Source organism: Salvelinus sp. IW2-2015, unplaced genomic scaffold (assembly GCF_002910315.2).
Source record: "Salvelinus sp. IW2-2015 unplaced genomic scaffold, ASM291031v2 Un_scaffold537, whole genome shotgun sequence".
Taxonomy (NCBI): Eukaryota; Metazoa; Chordata; class Actinopteri; order Salmoniformes; family Salmonidae; genus Salvelinus; species Salvelinus sp. IW2-2015.
In genome coordinates this window covers 45,586-66,369 of record NW_019942569.1, presented here as the reverse complement: position 1 = coordinate 66,369, position 20,784 = coordinate 45,586, and the positions used below count along the sequence as shown (strand labels likewise).

The window sequence follows — 20,784 nt, the reverse complement described above, 5'->3', positions numbered from 1 at the left end:
AATGACCAGTGGTAATATTTATCGTCATTTTGAAAACTGTGTTAAAGTGGTCTAAAATCCTGATACTCCACATGCCAGTGGGTATGACAGGAAATGAGAAGTGTTCTGTTGTTAAAGATTGCCTTTTTTAAATATTGGTGAACATGAGTGTGGGGCTAAAACAGCTACAGGAAATATTGTTTTGAAGATCGACAAAAAACAGGAATTTTTAGATTAAAAACTAGCACTTCCCACGAACAACAGTGACAGACAGTGGAGGATCGATGGATAGTGACGTGTGACACAGCACACCATGCATCCATGACAGGCAATAGTCTCCAAACCTGTTGTCGTACAGCATACACCGTGATGATACACTATTCAATCCATCACAGGGAAAAGAGCAAGAAGGGGAAAGAGTGGGAACAGGACAGTTAGCTTAGCTACCTGTTGTAACACACTGTGGTTGTGACCACCACTACTAGCCTTTGAGGAACGGGACAGTTAGCTTAGTACCCTGGTATAACAACACTGTGTTGTGACCACAACTGCACTAGCCTTGAGGGAACAGGACAGTTAGCTTAGCTACCCTGTTATAACACACTGTGGTGGAAACCACACTACTAGCCTTTGAGGGAACGGACAGTTAGCCTTAGCCTACCCTTTGTAACACACTGTGGTTGTGACCACACTTACTAGCCTTGAGGGAACAGGACAGTTAGCTTAGCTACCCTGTTATAACACACTGTGGTTTGTGACCACACTACTAGCCTTGAGGGAACGGACCGATTAGCTTTAGCTACCTGTTGTAACACACTGTGGTTGTGACCAACAACTTACTAGCTGAGGGAACGGGACAGTTTTTAAGCTTAGCACCCTGTTGTAACACACTTGGTTGTGACCACCACTACTAGCCTTGAGGGACGGGACAGTTAGCTTAGCTACCCTGTTGTAACAACCCACTTGCGTTTTGACCACACTTACTAAGCCTTTGGAGGACAATCAATTTCTATTCCATTCTAGTCCTAAATTATCCAGATGATGATTTTTCACTGGAATAAAAAAAATGTCTAGGAGCATAGCTGGCTTGGGGTTGAAAAAAAGAGAGGAATAAACAACCTCAGCCAGAAAACCGCACCAGGAGAGAGAAAAAAACTGAATCGTCTGCACCTCTACCGCTGATTGGCTTCGATCAATCAGGTGTAAAGCTTAAGGCTATCTCTCTCATGCCATATTTAAATTCACCTGAGAATTGCTCTCGAGATTGGCATACTTGCAGCCACATCTAAATTCAGTACCTCAGCTCCTTCCCAAACGAACCTATCCTATATAGGGGCACTACTTTGGACCATGCCATAGGGCTTCTGATTCCGAAAGGATTGATAGTGCGAAGGCAAGCGTATATAGGGAAAATACGTTCAGTGTGCATTTGGAACAGTCACGACAGCATACTGCAGAACTATGGGCACTGACGCTCAGACTTAACGGGGATAGAAGAGAGCAACACGAATACTCCCCCACTGACGACTGAGTTGAAACATTCTCAAAAACATTCTCCAGCCAGGCCAGCTTAACTCCCCACTGTAAGTCTGTCTTCTCTTACTCTGTGTTTTTCCTGGAGTTCTGTACAGTGAACGACATGTTAAAATAACACATTACAGTCCTTATCAGTCATTTAAGTAAGCCAACGGCAGTCACAGCAGTTTCAGGACAGTCTGCTGTCCAAGGGGTATTCTGTGAAGTTAGCTATTGGATGGAGTCTGTGACAACAGAGGGAGCTTGTGTAGAGAGCAATGTGAGGAGGGGATAGCCTGGTCTCTTCTGGTCTGTAAGTGATTTTGTTTCACTGCGGGCAGCGAGGACAGGACTGAGGAGAGAGGGGGACAGGACTGGGAGAGAGGGGGACGGTGGGGAGAGACCGGCGTGGGGAGAGTGAGCAGGGGTGGTTGAGGAGAGGGAGGGGGACAGGGTTGGCGCGAGAGGGGTGCAGAGAGGTTGGAAAGATGACAGGGGACAGGAGTGGAGAGGAGAGAGAGAGGGGGACAGGGGTTAGAGAGAAGAGATGGGACAGGGTGAGAGAGAGAGAGGACAGGGGTGGAGGAGAGAGAGGGGAAGGGGTGGAGAGAGAGAGAGGGCCAGGGGTGGGGAGAGAGAGAGGAAGGACAGGGGTGGGGAGAGAGAGAGAGGGGACAGGGGTCGGAGAGAGAGAGAGGACAGGGGTGGGAGAGGAAGCGAGGAGGTGGAGGAAGAGCGAGGGGGACAGGGGTGGAGGGAAGCGAGGACAGGGGTGGAGAGAGCGATGGGGGACAGGGGTGGGGAGAGAGAGAGAGGGGACGAAGGGGTGGGAGAGAGAGAGGGAGGGACAGGGGTGGGGAGAGAGAGGAGAGGAGAGAGGGGGACAGTGGTGGGGAGAGAGCGAGAGGCGGGACAGGGGTGGGCGAGAGAGCGAGGAGGGGGGCAGGGTGGGTGAGAGAGCGAGGGTGGGGAGAGATCGAGGGGTGGATGGGGGAGAGCGAGGGGGACAGGGTGGTGAGGAGAGCGAGGGGACAGGGTGGAGGTGAGAGCGAGGGGACAGGGGTGGAGGAGAGCGAGGGGGAACAGGGGTGGAGAGAAGAGAGGGGGGACAGGCTGGAGGGGAGAGCGAGGGGACAGGGGCTGGAGAGAGAGCGAGGGGAACAGGGGTGGGGAGAGAGCGAGGGGGACAGGGTGGAGGGGAGAGCGAGGGGGACAGGCTCGGAGAGAGAGGGGAAAAAACCTGACCGACAGTGATCAGAGGAAAGTGACTCTTCTACCAGTTGAGGCTTAATTTCATTTCACTTGCACTTCAGTGAATTCAGGAAACGTTCAATGCATTGTTCTAAAACCTAATTGGGATAGAGAATGAGATTTGGGTCAGGTGTCTTTGTAGCTTGAAGAATCGAATACAGAAACCTTAGGCAAATGGGAACACGCATCCCTGTACTCACCAGTCCCCTCAAGACTCAAACAGGCAGGGGTCTCTCCCACCCCCACCTGACGACACCAGGTCAGGAAGTTAGCTGTGTTGTCCCTAGCAAAAAGGAACCAGGAGCGCTGCACAAACACGGATCCCTCCGACACGGGATGCCTAGAGAAGAGAGTAGGTTAGAACGGAGAAGGTTAGGGTGTGAGATGGAGAGAGGTTAGGGATTAGAGGAGAGAGGTTAGGATTTAGAGGGAGAGAGGTGGATTAGAGGGAAGAGAGGTTGGGATTAGAGGAGAGAGAGGTAGGATTTAGGGAGGAGAGGTTGGGATTAGAGGGAGAGCAGGTTGGATTAGAGGAGAGAGGGTGGGATTAGGAGGGAGAGAGGTTGGATTAGAGGGAGAGAGTTGGGATTAGAGGAGAAGGGTGGGATTAACGAGGGAGAGGGTGGGATTAGAGGGAGAGGTTGGGATTAGAGGGAGAGAGTGGGATTAGAGGGAGATGAGGTTGGGATTAGGTGGAGAGAGGCTGGGATTAGAGGGAGAGAGGTGGGGATTAGAGGCGAGAGAGGTTGGGATTAGAGGGAAGAGAAGGTTGGGAATTAGGGGAAGAGGTTGGGATTAAGGAGAGAGGTTAGGAGTAGAGGCGAGAGAGGTTGGATTAGAGGGAGAGAAGGCGTTGGATTTAGAAGTGAGAGAGGTTAGATTAGAGGGAGAGAGGTTGGATTAGAGGAGAGAGGTTAGGATTAGAGGCGGAGCAGAGGTGAATTGAGGGAGAGAGGTTGGGATTAGGGAGGGAGAGAGGTTGGGATTAGAGGGAAGGAGAGGTTAGGATGGAGAGGGAGAGAGGTTAGTGGTGAGAGGGAGAGAGGTTAGGGTGAGAGGAGAGGGTTAGGGTTGAGAGGGAGAGAGGTAGGGTGGAGCGAGAGAGGTAGGGGAGGGAGGAGAGGTTGGATTAGAGGGAGAGAGGTTAGGATTAGAGGGAGAAGGTTAGGAGAGAGTTAGATCGAGGGAGAGAGTTAGGATAGAGGAGAGAGGTTTAGGATCAGAGGGAGAGAGGGTAGGATCAGAGAGAGAGGTTAGGATCAGAGGGAGGGAGAGGTTTAGATCAAGAGGGAGAGAGGGTTAGGATCAGAGGGAAGAGGTATGGTGAGAGGGAGAGAGGTTAGGGTGGAGAGGAGAGAGTTAGGGTGAGAGGGAGAGAGCGTTAGGGTGGAGGGAGAGAGGTTAGGTGAGAGGGAAAGGTTAGGATTAGAGGGAGAGAGGTTAGGATCAGAGGGAGAGAGGTTATGATCAGAGGGGAGGAGAGGTTAGGATCAGAGGGAGAAGGTTAGGATGCAGAGGAGAGAGGTTTTAGGATAGAGGTGAGAGAGGTTAGGAGGTCAGGAAGGAGAGAGTTAGGATCAGAGGGAGAGTGTTAGGATTTAGAGGAAGAGAGGTAGATTAGAGGAGGAGGTTAGGGTTAGAGGGAGAGAGGTTAGGTTAGAGGAAGAGTTAGGAGGAGAGTTTAGGAATCAGCGGGACAGAGGCTAGGAGAGAGGTTAGGATCAGAGGGAAGAAGAGTTAGGATTCAGAGGGAGAGAGGTTAGGATTAGATAGAGGGAGAGAGGGAGAGAGGTTAGATGAGAGGGAGAGAGTTAGGATGAGAGGGAGAGAGGTTGGATGAGAGGAGGAGAGGTTAGGATGAGAGGGGGAGAGTTAGGGGAGGAGAGAGGTTAGGTGAGGGAGGGAGAGGGTTAGCGTTGAGAGGAGAAAGGTTAGGGGAGGGAGAGAGGTTAGGGTGAGGAGGGAGAGAGATTCGGATCAGAGGCAGAGAAGGTTAGGAATCAGGAGGGAAGAGAGGTTAGATCAGAGGGAGAGAGTTAAAGGTTAGAGGAGAGAGGAGGATCAGAGGGAGAGAGGTTTGGATCAGAGGAGAAGTGGTTTAGGAATCAGAGGGAGAGAGTTAAGGATCAGAGGAGAGAGGTTAGATCAGAGGGAAGAGAGGTTAGATCAGAGGAGAGACGGTTAGGATCAGAGGGAGAGAGGTTTAGGATTAGAGGGAGCGAGGTTAGGGTGAGAGGAGAGAGGTTAGATGAGAGGAGAGATAGTTAGGATGAGGAGGGAGAGGTTAGGAGAGAGTTTAGCGATCAGAGGGAGATGAGGTTAGGATTAGAGGAGAGTGGTAGGATGAGAGGGAGAGAGGTTAGGAGAGAGTTAGGATCAGAGCGGAGAGAGGTTGAGGTGAGAGGGTTTAGATGAGAGGAGAGACGTTAGGATGAGAGGGAGAGAGGTTAGGATGGAGGGAGAGAGTTAGGATGAGAGGAGAGAGGTTAGGAGTGTGAGGGGAGAAGGTTAGGATGAGAGGAGAGGAGGTTAGGTGAAGAGGGAGAGAGGTTAGGATGAGAGGAGAGAGTTTAGGATGAGAGGAAGCAGGTTAGATGAAGAGGGAGAGAGGTTAGATGAGAGGGTAGAGTTATGATGAGAGGGAGAGAGCGTATGATCGAGGCTGAAAGAAACGGAGCGGAGAGAGGTAAGTGAGAGGTTAGGATTAGGGGAGAGAGGTTAAGTGTGAAGGTTAGGATTATAGGGAGAAAGGGTTAGATCAGAGGAGAGAGTTAGGATCAGAGGGAGAGAGGTTAGGATCAGAGGGGCAGAGAGGTTAGATCAGAGGAGGAGAGGTTAGGATCAGGAGGGAGAGAGGTTTAGGATCAGAGGAGAGAGGTTAGGGTGAGAGGAGAGAGGTTAGGTGAGAGGAGAGATGTTAGGATGAGAGGGGAGAGAGGTTAGGGAGATTTTTAGGATCAGGAGAGAGGTTAGGATTAGAGGGAGAGATGTTAGGATGAGGAGGAGGAGAGGTTAGGGAGAGAGTTTAGCGACAGAGGGAGAGCAGGTGGAAGGTGAGAGGTTAGGATGAAGGAAGAGAGGTTAGATGAGAGGGAGAGAGGTTTTAGGATGAGAGGGAGGAGGTGTTAGTGATGGAGAGGGAGAGAGGTCTAGGGATTGAGAGGGAGAGAGTTAGGATGAGAGGAGCGAGGTTAGGGTGAGAGGGAGAGAGGTGAGGATGAGAGGGAGAGAAGTTAGGTGAGCAGGGGAGAGAGGTTAGGGATGAGAGGGATGAGAAGGTTAGATTAGAGGGGAGAGGTTAGCGGATGAGATGGAGAGAGTGTTATGATTAGAGGGAGAGAGGTTAGGGTGAGAGGTTAGGTCAGAGGGAGAGAGTTAGGATAGAGGAGAGAGGTTAAGGTGAGAGGTTAAGGGAATAGAGGAGAGAGTTAGATTAGAGGGAGAGAGGTTAGGATCCAGAGGAGAGAGGTTAGGATCAGAGGGAGAGAGGTAGGATCAGAGGGAGAGAGGTTTAGGATCAGAGGGGAGAGGTTAGTATCAGATGGGAGCAGAGGTTAAGGTTACCAAAAACCAAAGTTTTGTCAGGTCATCCCAGGCTCTTCTTCCAGTGTGCTGACTCGAATCAATGTGTGTCTGTGTTCTTATGGAGAAAACGCAGAAGATTCTTCGTTCCCAACAGACAGTTTGAAGTCGGAAGTTTACATACACTTAGGTTGAGTCATAAAAACTCGAGATTTTCACCACTCACAAATTTTCTTTTAACAAACTATAGTTTGCAAGCGGTTAGAGCATCTACTATTAGTGCATTCGCAAGTCATTTGCTTCCAACAATTTCTTACAGACAGATTTGTTTGCACTCTATAGATTTCACTGTATCAACCTATTCCAAGTGGAGGTCATGGAAGTGCTACAGTATCATCTAAGTGGTTGACTGTGCCTTTAAAACGGTATGGAAAATTCGCAGAAAATTGATGTCAATGGCTTTAGAAGCTTGATACGGCTCATATTGTGTACGATAAGTTTGAGTAATGTGGCTAGGTAGTGTATGCTTTGTGGATGTTTTCCATTAGGCCTACCCTTCCAAACTCACTGCCTCTTTGCCCTTGACAATCATGGGAAAAAATCTAATAGTAAATGCAGCAAGGAAACATTGTTAGACTCCACAAGCTAAATTGCCAAATGCGCCTGAATGGTACCACGTTCAATCTGTTACAAACAATAGTACGCAGTATAATTAGTACACGACTCTTAGCCAATTGGGAACGGTACCTGCAGCCGTCATACTTGCTCAAGGAAGGAGACGACGTTCTGTCTACCTAGAATGAAATACTTTTGGTGGTAACAGTGCATCAAAATCCCAGACACTAAGGCAAAGGACCTTGTTGAAAGGTGAGGTACCTATATCACTAACGTGAAAGGCACCCTAGCCTGTCAAGGAAGAAGCCACTGCTCCAAACCGCCATAAAAAACTGCCACATGGGGACAAAGATCATACTTTAGGAGAAACGTCCTCTGGTCTGATGAAACAAAAATAGAACTGTTTGGCCATAATGACCATCGTTATGTTTGGAGGAAAAAGGGGGAGGCTTGCCAAGCCGAAGAAACACCATGTCCAAACCGCTGATGACGGGGTGGCAGCATCACTGTGGGGGGTGTCTTTGCGTGCGGAGGGGACACCTGGTTGCACTTCACAAAATACATGGCATCATGAGGTAGGAAATGTATTAGTAGATATATTTGAAGGCAAGATATCAGTCAGAAGTTAAAGCTTGGTCGCAAATGGTCTTACCAAATGGACAATGAGCCCCAAAGCATACTTCTCAAAGTTGCCGGGCAAAATGGTCTGTAGGCAAACCCAAAAGTCAAGTATGGGAGTGGCCATCCACAAAGCCCTGACCTCAATCCCATAGAAAGTTGTGGGCAGAACTGAAAAAGCATATGCGAGCAACGGAGGCTACAACCTGACTCAGTTACACCAGCTCTGTCAGGAGGAATGGGCCAAATTCACCCAACTTATTGGGAGAAGCTGTGTCGAAGGCTACCGAAAACATTTGACCCAAGTTAAAACAATTTAAGGCAATTACAAATACTAATTGAGTGTATGTACACTTCTGACCCACTGGGAATCTGATGAAAGAAATCAAAGCTGAATAAATCATTCTTCCTTATACTATTATTCTGACATTTCACATTCTTAAAATAAAGTGGTGATCCTAACTGACCTAAGACAATTTTACTAGGTATTAAGATGTCAGGAAATTGTGAAATAACTTGAGTTTAATGTATTTGGCAAGGTGTATGTAAACTTCAGCTTCAACTGTATCTATTTATCCTTAACAGAATGACAAGGGTGTGTCCTCCATTATGACGTCATAGTGTAAATGATCCTTCCCCAAAGAATGATCCAAGAGATATCTGTATCTCTCGTCAATGGTGCAGAAATGTTTGTGTACGCCCTTCCCCAGATCTGTGCCTCGACACAATCCTGTCTCTGCTCTCTACGGACGATTCCTTCAACCTCATGGCTTGGTTTTTTTCTCTGACATGCACTGTCACCTGTGGGACCTTATATAGACAGGTGTGTGCCTTTCTAAATCATGTCCAATCAATTGAATTTACCACAGGTGGACTCCAATCAAGTTGTAGAAACATCTCAAGGATGATCAATGGAAACAGGATGCACCTGAGCTCAATTTTGAGTCTCATAGCAAAGGGTCGGAATACTTATGCAAATAAGGTATCTTTATTTWTTTTTTTATACATTTGCAAAAATGTCAACTTGTTTTTCGCTTTGTCATTATTGGGTATTGTGTGTAGATTGATTTATTGTGTGTAGAWCATTTAATTTAATCAATTTTAGTATAAGGCTGTAACGTTTCTAAAAGGGGTCTAAATACTTTCATGGAAAGTTTCTGTTTTTACAGAATCTGATCTGTTCGACTCGTTCATTCAAAATGACTCATCTTTCGACTCATTCTGTTCATTTGAGTCAGTAATGCCCAGAGCACGCAGGACTCCCTACCGGTGAACGATGAACAAAAAAAACTTGGAAGAAATCATGATTCTCGTTCACCATTTGGGGGACTTATTGGAGCTGTCAACTGTGACTGAAATTTCTAAAACTGTGCTTCAAACAATACATTTGTGATTGCGAGGCATATAAATAAGATAATTTATTGATACATCTGAAAACGAGGTCTAGTTGCAGGCGCAACTGGACTAGATTGTGAACGACTCTTAGCGGAATGGGAGATTCCGGGAGATTTGCCCCAATAGACCTATAATTCGTGAACTGCGACAGCCATTCAAAATATTCGTTACCGAGTTTAAGCGTTGAGCAGGAGGCAGCCGGTGTATATTTAAATTCTACATAGCTATGTCCATCGATAACATTCAATAATCAATTGATTGCATTCATTCTTGCACCATGCGATCAATGATCAGTTCCACACATGTATTTTTCCATTTCTCTGCGAGCAGATAGTTGCTGGTCAGAACACGTTGCCGGAGCCACTGAATCGGAGGAGCGTGTATTAATCCTGCTGTAGATTTCATTGCGGCCGGCAGGTCTGTTAATTGACTAAAGTATTGGGGAGAAATTGGCCCCAGGTATATTAAGCAGCGAGTGCCATGTTCAATCTCTCATGAAATAACCTGCTTAGTAAGCGCTGAGAGGAGGAAGAAAAAGACATGGGGAAAGGTAATAAATCCTGAGAAGTAATATTGTATCAGTCTGCCTAACTGACTGACCATCCCGAGAAGTAATATTGTAACAGTCTGCCTAACTGACTGACCATCCTGAGAAGTAATATTGTAACAGTCTGCCTAACTGACTGACCATCCCGAGAAGTAATATTGTAACAGTCTGCCTAACTGACTGACCATCCTGAGATGTAATATTGTAACAGTCTGCCTAACTGACTGACCATCTTTCAAGCCCAGTCTCTACAAACATGACTTATTGAGCTCAGAGATAAATATTGGTTCACTTTCCCCTTATCTCTCTTAGAAGTAACGGTTTCTAGGTCAGACAAGCTGAACACCACTTCCTCCAGAGTCTCGGTAGTCTCTCCCTCCTCTCTACACCCTGCCTCTCTCCCCTCAATTCATAAGGGCTTTATTATTGCCAAAACAAGCGAAATACATAAAACAAAAGTGAATTAACTATTTAAAAAATGAACGTAAGCAGCATTCTGTAACAGACCACACCAGCAGCTCTGTAACAGACCCACACAGCATCACCAGCTCTTGTAACAGACCCACACCAGATCACCAGCTCTGTAACAGCACACACCAGCATCACCAGCTCTGAACAGACCCACATCAGCAGCTCTGTAACAGACCCACACCAGCAGCTCTGTAACAGACCCACACCAGCAGCTCTGTAACAGACCCACACCAGCAGCCTAACAGACCCACACCAGCAGCTCTGTAACAGACCCACACCAGCATTAGCAGCTCTGTAACAGACCACACCAGCATCACCAGCTCTGTAACAGAACCACACCAGCAGCTCTGTAACAGACCCACACCAGCATCAGCCAGCTCTGTAACAGACCCACACACAGGTCCACCAGCTCTGTAAGACCCACACCAGCAAGCTCTATATTCAGACCCACCCAGCAGCTCTAACAACCCACACCAGCATCACCAGCTCTGTAACAGACCACACCAGACACCAGCTCTGTAACAGACCCGACACCAGACACGTCAACAGCCCTCACTCCGGCCTTGTGTACAGACCCACACCAGCATCGGCAGCTCTGTAACAGACCACACCAGCATCGCAGCTCTCTAACAGACCCACACAGCATCGGCAGCTCTGTAACAGACCCACATCAGCAGCTCTGTAACAGACCACACCAGCAGCTCTAAAACAGACCACACCACATCACCATCGTCTGTAACAGACCACACCAGCATCAGCAGCTCTGTAACAGACCCACACCGAGTCTCAGCAGCCGTGTAACAGACCCACACCAGCTCAGCAGCTCTGTAACAGACCCATACAGCAACTCTAACAGATGCTGCTACACCGATCAGCCACGTTCGTGTAACAGACCCACACCAGGCAGCTCTGTAACAGACCGCCACCAGCATCGCAGCTCTATACAGACCCACACCAGATCAGGAACCACCATCCCAGCTCTAACACCAGCATCATGGAGACCACCATCAAAAGCTGTAACAGACAATACTTTGCTCCGAATGCAGATGGTCGGTTACACTCTTCTTGTGGTCATCGTTCCATTGCGCAGAAGCTCATAGCAGCAACATGTTTCAATTGAACCAGTCGATAGGAATCTGAAGCCTCAACAAAGAAACTCTCCTCAAAGTAAACAAAAAGAGCCCATTGCTCCCTCTCGGTCATTCCCTCAGTAAAATGATTGCAATGCAATGCAATGCAACGCTCCAGCCCAGTGGTATAACTAAACGCAATAGCCCTTAGTGCCTGAAAACATTAAAGTGATACCATATATACAGTGGGAGAACAGTATTTGATACACTGCCGATTTTGCAGGTTTTCCTACTTACAAAGCATGTAGAGGTCTGTAATTTTTATCATAGGTACACTTCAACTGTGAGAGACGGAATCTAAACAAAAAATCCAGAAAATCACATTGTATGATTTTTAAATAATTAATTTGCATTTTATTGCATGACATAAGTATTTGATCACCTACCAACCAGTAAGAATTCCGCTCTCACAGACCTGTTAGTTTTCTTTAAGAAGCCTCTGTTCTCCACTCATTACCTTATTAACTGCACCTGTTTGAACTCGTTACCTGTATAAAGACACTGTCCACACACAATCAAACAGATTCCAACCTCTCCACAATGGCCAAGACCAGAGAGCTGTGTAAGGACATCAGGGATAAAATTGTAGACCTGCACAAGGCTGGGATGGCTACAGGACAATAGGCAAGCAGCTTGGTGAGAAGGAAACAACTGTTGGCGCAATTATTAGAAAATGGAAGAAGTTCAAGATGACGGTCATCACCCTCGGTCTGGGGCTCCATGCAAGATTTCACTCGTGGGCATCAATGATCAATGAGGAAGGTGAGGGATCAGCCCAGAACTCACAACAACTGGTCAATGACCTGAAGAGAGCTGGGACCACAGTCTCAAAGAAAAACATTAGTACACACTACGCCGTCATGGATTAAAATCCTGCAGCGCACGCAAGGTCCCCTGCTTAAGCCAGTGCAGTCTCAGGCCTGTTGAAGTTTCCAATGACCATCTGGATGATCCAGAGGAGAGAATGGGAGAAGGTCATGTGGTCTGATGAGACAAAAATAGACTTTTTGGTCTAACTCACTCGCCGGTTTGGAGGAAGAAGAAGTATGAGTACAACCCCAAGAACACCATCCCAACGTGAAGCATGGAGTGGAAACATCATTCTTGTGGATGCTTTTCTGCAAAGGGGACAGGACGACTGCACCGTATTGAGGGAGGATGGATGGGCATGTATCGCGAGATCTTGGCAACAACCTCCTTCCCTCAGTAAGAGCATTGAAGATGGGTCGTGGCTGGGTCTTCCAGCATGACAACGAACGAAGCACACACATGGCAACTAAGGAGTGCTCCGTAAGAAGCATTCCAAGGTCCTGGAGTGGCCTAGCCAGTCTCCAGACCTGAACCCAATAGAAAAATCTTTGGAGGGAGCTGAAAGTCCGTATTGCCAGCGACAGCCCGAAACCTGAAGGATCTGGAGAAGATTGTAGGGAGGAGTGGCCAAAATCCCTGCTCAGTGTGTGCAAACCTAGTCAAAACTACAGGAAACGTATGATCTCTGTAATTGCAAACAAAGTTTCGTACCAAATATTAAGTTCTTGCTTTTCTGATGTATCAAATACTTATGTATGCAATAAAATGCAAATTAATTACTTAAAAATCATACATGTGATTTTCTGGATTTTTGTTTTAGATTCCGTCTCTCATAGTTGAAGTACCTATGATTAAAAATTACAGACCTCTACATGCTTTGTAAGTAGGAAAACCTGCACAAAATCGGCAGTGTATCAAATACTTGTTCTCCCCCACTGTATATAATTATATCTCAAATTTCTCAACAAACAGTTCCTTGTTATTACTTTGAAGCTAATGTCCTGCAAACTCTTCACATCCATAGCTTCTGGGACAACATGATAGTTAGTGATGCAGAATTGCTTTCAGAAATTTGACATTACCTCTATGACTTGTTTTGCCTTGCTTCCTCCCCCAACCCATTTCTCCCTTTTTCTCTCCTCCATTCATCTCTCTTCCCAACCATTCTCCTCTCTCTCTCCCCCTCCTCCATCTCTCTCTCTCCCCAACCCATTTCTCCCTCTCTCTCCAACCCATTTCTCCCTCTCTCTCTCTCTCCATCCATTCTTCTCTCTCCAACTCATTTCTCCCTCTTCATTTCTCTCCTTCTCCCTCTCTCTCTCCCTCTCTATTTCTGATTTCTCGGCCGCATTCTAAAAATCGATGAGGTCACAAAGGCACAGCCAGTCAGCATCACTGCTGAGGAAAACCATGCTGAACTGGGACAGGCTGCTAACAGGCTTTTGATTGACAGAAGTGGAGACGTGTTTGTAAAGACATGAAGTAAGTAGGCTAGCTAGGTTAGGTAGGTAAGTAGTAGGGATGTAAGTAGGTAAGTAGAGGTAAGGTAAGTAGAGGAGAGTAGAGTAAGTAGTAGGTAGGAAGTAGGAGGTAGTGGAGAGTAAGTAGGTAGTAGTAAGAGAGTGAGGAGGTAAGTAGGTAGGTAGTAGTGAGTATAGCTAGGAGGTAGTAGGAGATAGGTAGTGAAGTAAGTAGAGTAGTAGGGAGTAGCGTAACTGCTGACAAACCCGATCAGCCAACTAGATTTCAGGCATGATGAGGTGCACCAAAAGTGGGCCGTGCACAAGACAATCAGACTATCATCTGTCAGTCAAAATATCCTCCGATATCACCTCACACAAACAGGCTCTTTCCTGCTAAACACATATTCCGGTTAGCACTAAACAAATGTTAATCAGTGTAAAATAGATCTTCACGGATACTCTGATTAAACTGCCATGGAAGAACTAAAGACACTAACCTTTCTATGAGGTGCTACAGAACAGGTTAGAAGAGTTACAAGGATAGGGCTTAAAAAGGAGAAACATGTTGGGAGTAGAACTAGTCTGATGTGTTGAATATCTACCCGTTTAGGTGGGGCAGCAGGTAGCCTAGTGGTTAGAACGCTGATCGAATCCCTAAACTGACAAGGTAAAAATTCTGTCGTTCTGCCCCTGAACAAGGCAGTTAACACACTTTCCCTGGTAGGCCGTCATTGTAAATAATAATTTGTTCTTAAACCAACTTGCCTAGTTAAATAAACGTTAAAAGTATATATAAAATATAAAAAAAACAATACAGCCAAGTAAGGAATGCAGTAAAACACATCTTGGAACTGACAGGTCTGCTACCTTAAAAGGTGTTCTCCTAGCAGAACTCACCTAGGTGAAGTGACCAAATGTGTATTGCACCTTAGCTAGAGAAAAAAATATATAATTCAACAATAGCGAGTATACACTTCCCATCTCAAAAAGTCTGAATTAATCTAAGATAACTCAATAAATCTGTAATACATTTTTCCAGAATCTTAGTCGCTCAATTTTACATCTACTAGAGTTTGGTGCAGTATTCTCAAGTGAAAACATTTGAATGAAAAGAGTGTCTCTCGTTGTGACAATTCATGAACATGTACACACACATCATTGACACTCGTTGTCACACACTCATGCCCCTACTGTTGATACAACAACTTCATGAACAATCCTACGTGATAACAATTGAACAATCCCTACTGTTGACAAACATTGACAACCCTACTTTATCAACACACTTCATTGAACATCTACTGTTGATAACACACACTTCATTGACAACCCTATTTGATAACACACACTTCATTGAACAACCTACTGTTGATCAACACCGACGAAAGGCGTTCTACGAGCTTCGGCTGTCCTCCAGAAATTGTGTTTATTATGTCCACGAACAGCTGAAAAAAACCTTGCCGAAGACCAAACGAAAAAAACGTCACAAAATAATTCATAACAGCTGGGGAGCATGCAGACGCCTTTACAGTACAGAGTTGAGGAAACAGGTACATTACTCTACAGACAGAGTTGAGGAAACAGGTACTTACTCTACAGTACCAGAGTTGAGGAAACAGGTACATTACTTTACAGTACCAGAAGTTGAGGAAACAGGTACATTACTTACAGTACAAGTGAGGAAAAGTACAGTTATCTACAGGGCTACTTTACAGTTGGATAGGATGGAGACGGGTATTACTTTACAGTTGGATAGGATGGAGACGGTACATTACTTTACAGTTGGATAGGATGGAGACGGGTACATTTACAGTTGGGCTCCACGGCCAAAACAAGCTAAACATTCTCTTTTAATTGACATGGTAAACATGGGTGGTTTAACATCAAGGATTCTATCAAAGTACAAACCCGTTGTGTCATTAGACTGGTGTATAAAACAGCACAGTCAGCGTTTAACAGCTGTACAGTACTCCGTGTAAGCTATACAGTACCTTCCATACAGTGTAACAAGCTAGTACAGTACCTTCCCATACAGTTTAACAAAGCTGTACCAGTACTTCCCATACAGTTTAACAAGCTACAGACCTTCCATACAGTTTAACAGCTATACAGTAACCTTCCATACAGTTTACAAGCTATACAGTACTCCATACAGTTAACAAGTATCAGTACCTTCCCATACAGTTAACAGCTATACAGTACCTTCCCATACAGTTTAACAAGCTATACAGTACCTTCCCATACAGTTTACAAGTGTACAATACCTTCCCATACAGTTTAACAAGCTATACAGTACCTTCCATACAGTTAACAACTAACAGTACCTTCCCATACAGTGTAACACCTATACAGTACCTTCCCATACAGTTTAACAAGCATACGTACGCTTCCTATACAGTTAACAAAGCTATACAGTACTGCTCATTACACCAGTACTATACTTCCCAACAGTTTAACACTTACAGTACCTTCCTATACAGTTTAACAAGCTATACAGTACCTTCCCATACAGTTAACAAGCTATACAGTACCTTCCCATACAGTTTAACAAGCTATACAGTACCCTCCATACAGTTTAACAAGCTATACAGTACCTTCCCATACAGTTTAACAAAATACAGTACCTTCCCATACAGTTTAACAAGCTATACAGTACCTTCCCATACAGTTAACAAGCTATACAGTACCTTCCCATACAGTTTAACAAGCTATACAGTACCTCCATACAGTGTAACAAGCTATACAGTACCTTCCCATACAGTTAACAAGCTATACAGACCTTCCCATACAGTTTAACAAGCTCATACAGTACCTTCCCATACAGTTAACAGCTATACAGTACCTCCCATACAGTTTAACAAGCTATACAGTACCCCCATACAGTTTAACAAGCTATACAGTAACTTCCCATACAGTTTAAACAAGCTGTACATACTTCCATACAGTTTAACAAGCATACAGTACCTTCCCATACAGTTTAACAAGCTATACAGTACCTTCCCAACAGTTAACAAGCTGTACAGTACTTCCCATACAGTTAACAAGCTGTACAGTACCTTCCCATACAGTTTAACAAGCTATACAGTACCTTCCCATACAGTTTAACAAGCTGTACAGTACCTTCCCATACAGTTAACAAGCTATACAGTACCTTCCATACAGTTAACAAGCTTATACAGTACCTTCCCATACAGTTAACAAGCTATACAGTACCTTCCCATACAGTGTAACAGCTATACAGTACTTCCTATACAGTTTAACAAGCTATACAGTACCTTCCTATACAGTGTAACAAGCTATACAGTACCTTCCCACTACAGTTTAACAAGCTATACAGTACCTTTCCATACAGTGTAACAAAGCTATACAGTACCTTCCCATACAGTGTAACAAGCTGATAACAGTACCTTCCCATACAGTTTAACAAGCTATACAGTACCTTCCCATACAGTGTAACAAGCTATACAGTACCTTCCCATACAGTTTAACAAGTATACAGTACCTTCCCATACAGTTAACAAGCTATAACAGTACCTTCCCATACAGTTTAACAAGCTATACAGACCTTCCCATACAGTTTAACAACTATACAGTACCCTCCTAACAGTTTAACAAGCATATACAGTACCTTCCCATACATTAACAAGCATACAGTACCTTCCCATACAGTTAACAAGCTATACAGTACCTTCCCATACAGTGTAACAAGCTATACAGTACCTTCCCATACAGTTTAACAACTATACAGTACCTTCCCATACAGTTTAACAAGCTATACAGTTACTTCCATCAGTATAACAAGCTGTACAGTACCTTCCCTACAGTTTAATAAGCTTACATACCTTCCCATACAGTTTAATAAGTATACAGTACTTCCATACAGTTAATAAGCTAACAGTACCTTCCCATACGTTTAACAAGCTATACAGTACCTTCCTATACATGTATACAAAGCTATACAGTACCTTCCCATACATTTAACAAGCTATACAGTACCTTCCCATACTGTAACAAGCTACTAATACAGTACCTCCCAATACGTTAACAAGCTATTACAGTACTTCCCATACGTTTAAACAAGCTATACAGTACCTTCCCATACAGTTTAATAAGCTATACAGTACCTTCCCATAAACCAGTGTAACAAGCTATACAGTACCTTCCCATACAGTGTACAGCTATACAGTGTAACAAGCTAACAGTACATCCATACGGGTTAACAAGCTATACAGTACCTTCCATACAGGCAGTGTAACAAAGCTATACAGTACCTTCCCATAAAGTGTTAACAAGCTATACAGTACCTTCCTATACAGTTTAACAAGCTATACAGTACCTTCCTAAACAGTGCTACTCACTCCAACATCCTGCATGTGGCCTCTACTCAAATATGGGGCCGCAAGAGGGGGAAAGCTTGTACCAACAGCTCACTACAGCCATGTGGCATGACATGCCAAAGAACTTGCAGAAACAGACTTTGCTAGAATATCTTAGGAAAATCCATTTTAAGAACACAAACTGACTGGGAATCTGATGTGTTCAAGTCTCAATTGGTGATTAGACTGTCTTATATGAAAACATCAAAACACTATATCATCCAATCAACAGATGCCTTCTTAAACAAGTCAGCTATCATAAAAAAAAATATATTTTCACCTTTATTTGACCAGGTAGGCAAGTTGAGAACAAGTTCTCATTTACAACTGCGACCTGGCCAAGATAAAGCAAAACAGTTCGACGCAAACAACAACAACACAGAGTTACACATGGAATAAACAAACATACAGTCAATAACACAGTAGAAAAATAAGTCTATATACAGTGTGAGCAAATGAGGTGAGATAAGGGAGGTGAAGGCAAAAAAAGGCCATGGTGGCGAAGTAAATACAATATAGCAAGTAGAAGTAGGAATACTGATAACTTCAGTTTCTTTCAAATGCGGCATGTACGTAGGACCATCTGTCTAGCCRCAGGCTAATATTATGTCTGTTTTCAGATTCCTGTGGAACCATAAATAGGCTAAATTATAACACAATCCTGGAGGGAGTGTGTGGGTGTGATTTTCTTCACCTCTAAAGTAAAATCCTGTCTGTCAAACTGGGGGAAGTCAGAGGTTGTTTTAACAGCCAGAATACAGGGTTGGATTGGGTTATTTGGCATTCCTAATATTCTATGTCAAAGATTCTTGGTCCTTGAGATGCCTAATGCTCAGTATTCTGAGTCATAATTCAAATGGTTGCGGTAAGACCATGAGATATTTACTAATTCAGTGGTAGCATTGAATTCAAGGACAACAAAAATAGACGAGACAAAGGAATTCACATTYCCCAGATATACCTCTTCGTTTTTATTATGATTGGCACTGCATGGGGCAAAAATCGAAACGCAACAACAAAATCAGTCTGGTGATTACCTTCAGCCTAGCAGTTAGAGCGTTGGGCCAGTAACCAAAAGGTTGTTGGTTCGAATACCCAAACTGGTGTAACGGATGTGAAATGGCTAGCTAGTTAGCGGTGGTGCGCGCTAGCAGCCTTTCAGTCGGTTACGTCACTTGCTCTGAAACCTAKWAGTAGTGKTKCCCCTTGCTCTGCAAGGGCYGCGGCTTTTGTGGAGCGATGGGTAACGACGCTTCGTGGGTGACTGTTGTTGATGTGTGCAGAGGGTCCCTGGTTCGCGCGAGGGGACGGTCTRAAGTTATACTGTTACACTGGCAAGATATGTCTGTGCGGTCTTGTCATGCCAACCAACCAACCACAGGAGTKYACAAWMMRRYMYRRRMMSRTMTKRKAMMGKWTTMTMARKRWYWSTSMKKAWCWRKGMTSAKSTMSSMYYWKGTCCATATAATCTATTCCTCATTATAATCTAAAAGGCAAAACTGATCCCAGATCAGCACTTTTACTCTGAGATACTTTTTGAACACGGGCCAATGGGAACCGGGCTATATGATCCCTGCCTTGGTTCTAGCTTGCTGCGGTGAAGGTTTCCCAGCCAGTACCTTTCCGTGGCCGGCGCCAGGCACCTCTCCATGGTTCTTGGTCTGGTTCTGCTTGAACTTCTCCTGTAGCGTTTCAGCCAGCTGACACAGCAGGAAGCCGTTGTCCAAACGCTCCATGAAGTTCTCTGCTGTGATCTCCAGACCTGGGGAAGAGAGGAGGGCAACGTAGAGAGGGGAAAGGACAAAGGAGAGGACAGGGGAGAGGAGAGGAGAAGAGGAGAATTGAACCTTTATTTAACTAGGCAAGRAGGGAGAGGACGGGAGAGGAGAGGASAGGRMRGGGAGGRGAGGAGAGGACAGGAGAAGGATAAGGGAGAGGACAGGATAAGGGAGAGGACTGTATGAAAGGATAGAAATTGATATAGAAAATAAAGTGAGTTAAGCCAACTGTGTAATATGTGTACTAAATTCTAAATATATGTACACTAAATTCTAAAGCCTGAATTCAATAAAAAATACAGAGAAAATTGAGAATCACTGGTATGCCATGCAGTTAAAATATTGGCCTATTAAATGAGGTCCTAATAGTTTATGAAGTTCTAAAAGTAGCCTATAGTTCTATAGCTCTAATAGTAACTTAGTTCTAATAGTAGCCCATAGTTCTAATAGTAGCCCATAGTTCTAATAGTTCTAATAGTAGCCCATAGTTCTAATAGTAGCCCATAGTTCTATAGCTCTAATAGTAAATTTGAGACCGTTTCCACAATATTAGTATAGACCGCCATAGTCTATAGTTCTAATAGTAGCCCATAGTTCTAATAGTTCTAATAGTAGCCAATAGTTTCTATTAAGTTCTAATAAGCTAGCCCATGAGTTTTCTAAGAGGTGCTCATATATAATAGCGTCAAGCCCATTAAGTATGTCAATAACGCTTCTTAAGGGTAAGCCCATATGTCTTTCTAATTGACGTATCTATATCATCGATACTTAACCAAGCAGATCTATATCACGTTTCTAAAATAGCCTATAGCACCATAGTTTCTATTCCTCTGATGTTCTAGAACAAAGACTAGACATGTACCTCATATTGATATCATATAAGTGGCCCATCCAATGTTCTTGGACTTTTGTTTACCTTCTAATAAAAGATACGCCCATAGTTCTAATAGTCTATAGTCATAGCAATAGTATGCCTATAGTTCTAATAGTAAGCCCATAGTATATGCATCATTAGTTCTAATAGTAGCCATAGTTCTAATAGTTCTAATAGTAGCCCATAGTTCTATTAGTTCTAATAGTAGCCCATAAGTTCTAATATAGTTCTAAATAGTAGGCCCATAGTTTTCTAATAGTTCAAATAGTAGCCCATAGTTCTAATAGTTTAATAGTAGCCCACATAGTTCTAATAGTAGCCCATAGTTCTAATAGTCTCTAATAGTAGCCCACTGTTCTAGCCGATAGTAGCCCATAGTTCTATAGGTTCTATATAGTATGCCATAGTTTTATTACTGAGCCCTGTTCAATAGTAGCCAC

At 44.4% G+C, this 20,784-nt stretch overlaps 1 pseudogene; it reads right to left on the bottom strand.

Annotated features, from left to right (window-relative positions):
• Positions 1 to 20,784, bottom strand: part of LOC112068461 (growth arrest-specific protein 2-like) — a 46,245-nt pseudogene that overhangs the window by 12,207 nt on the left and 13,254 nt on the right.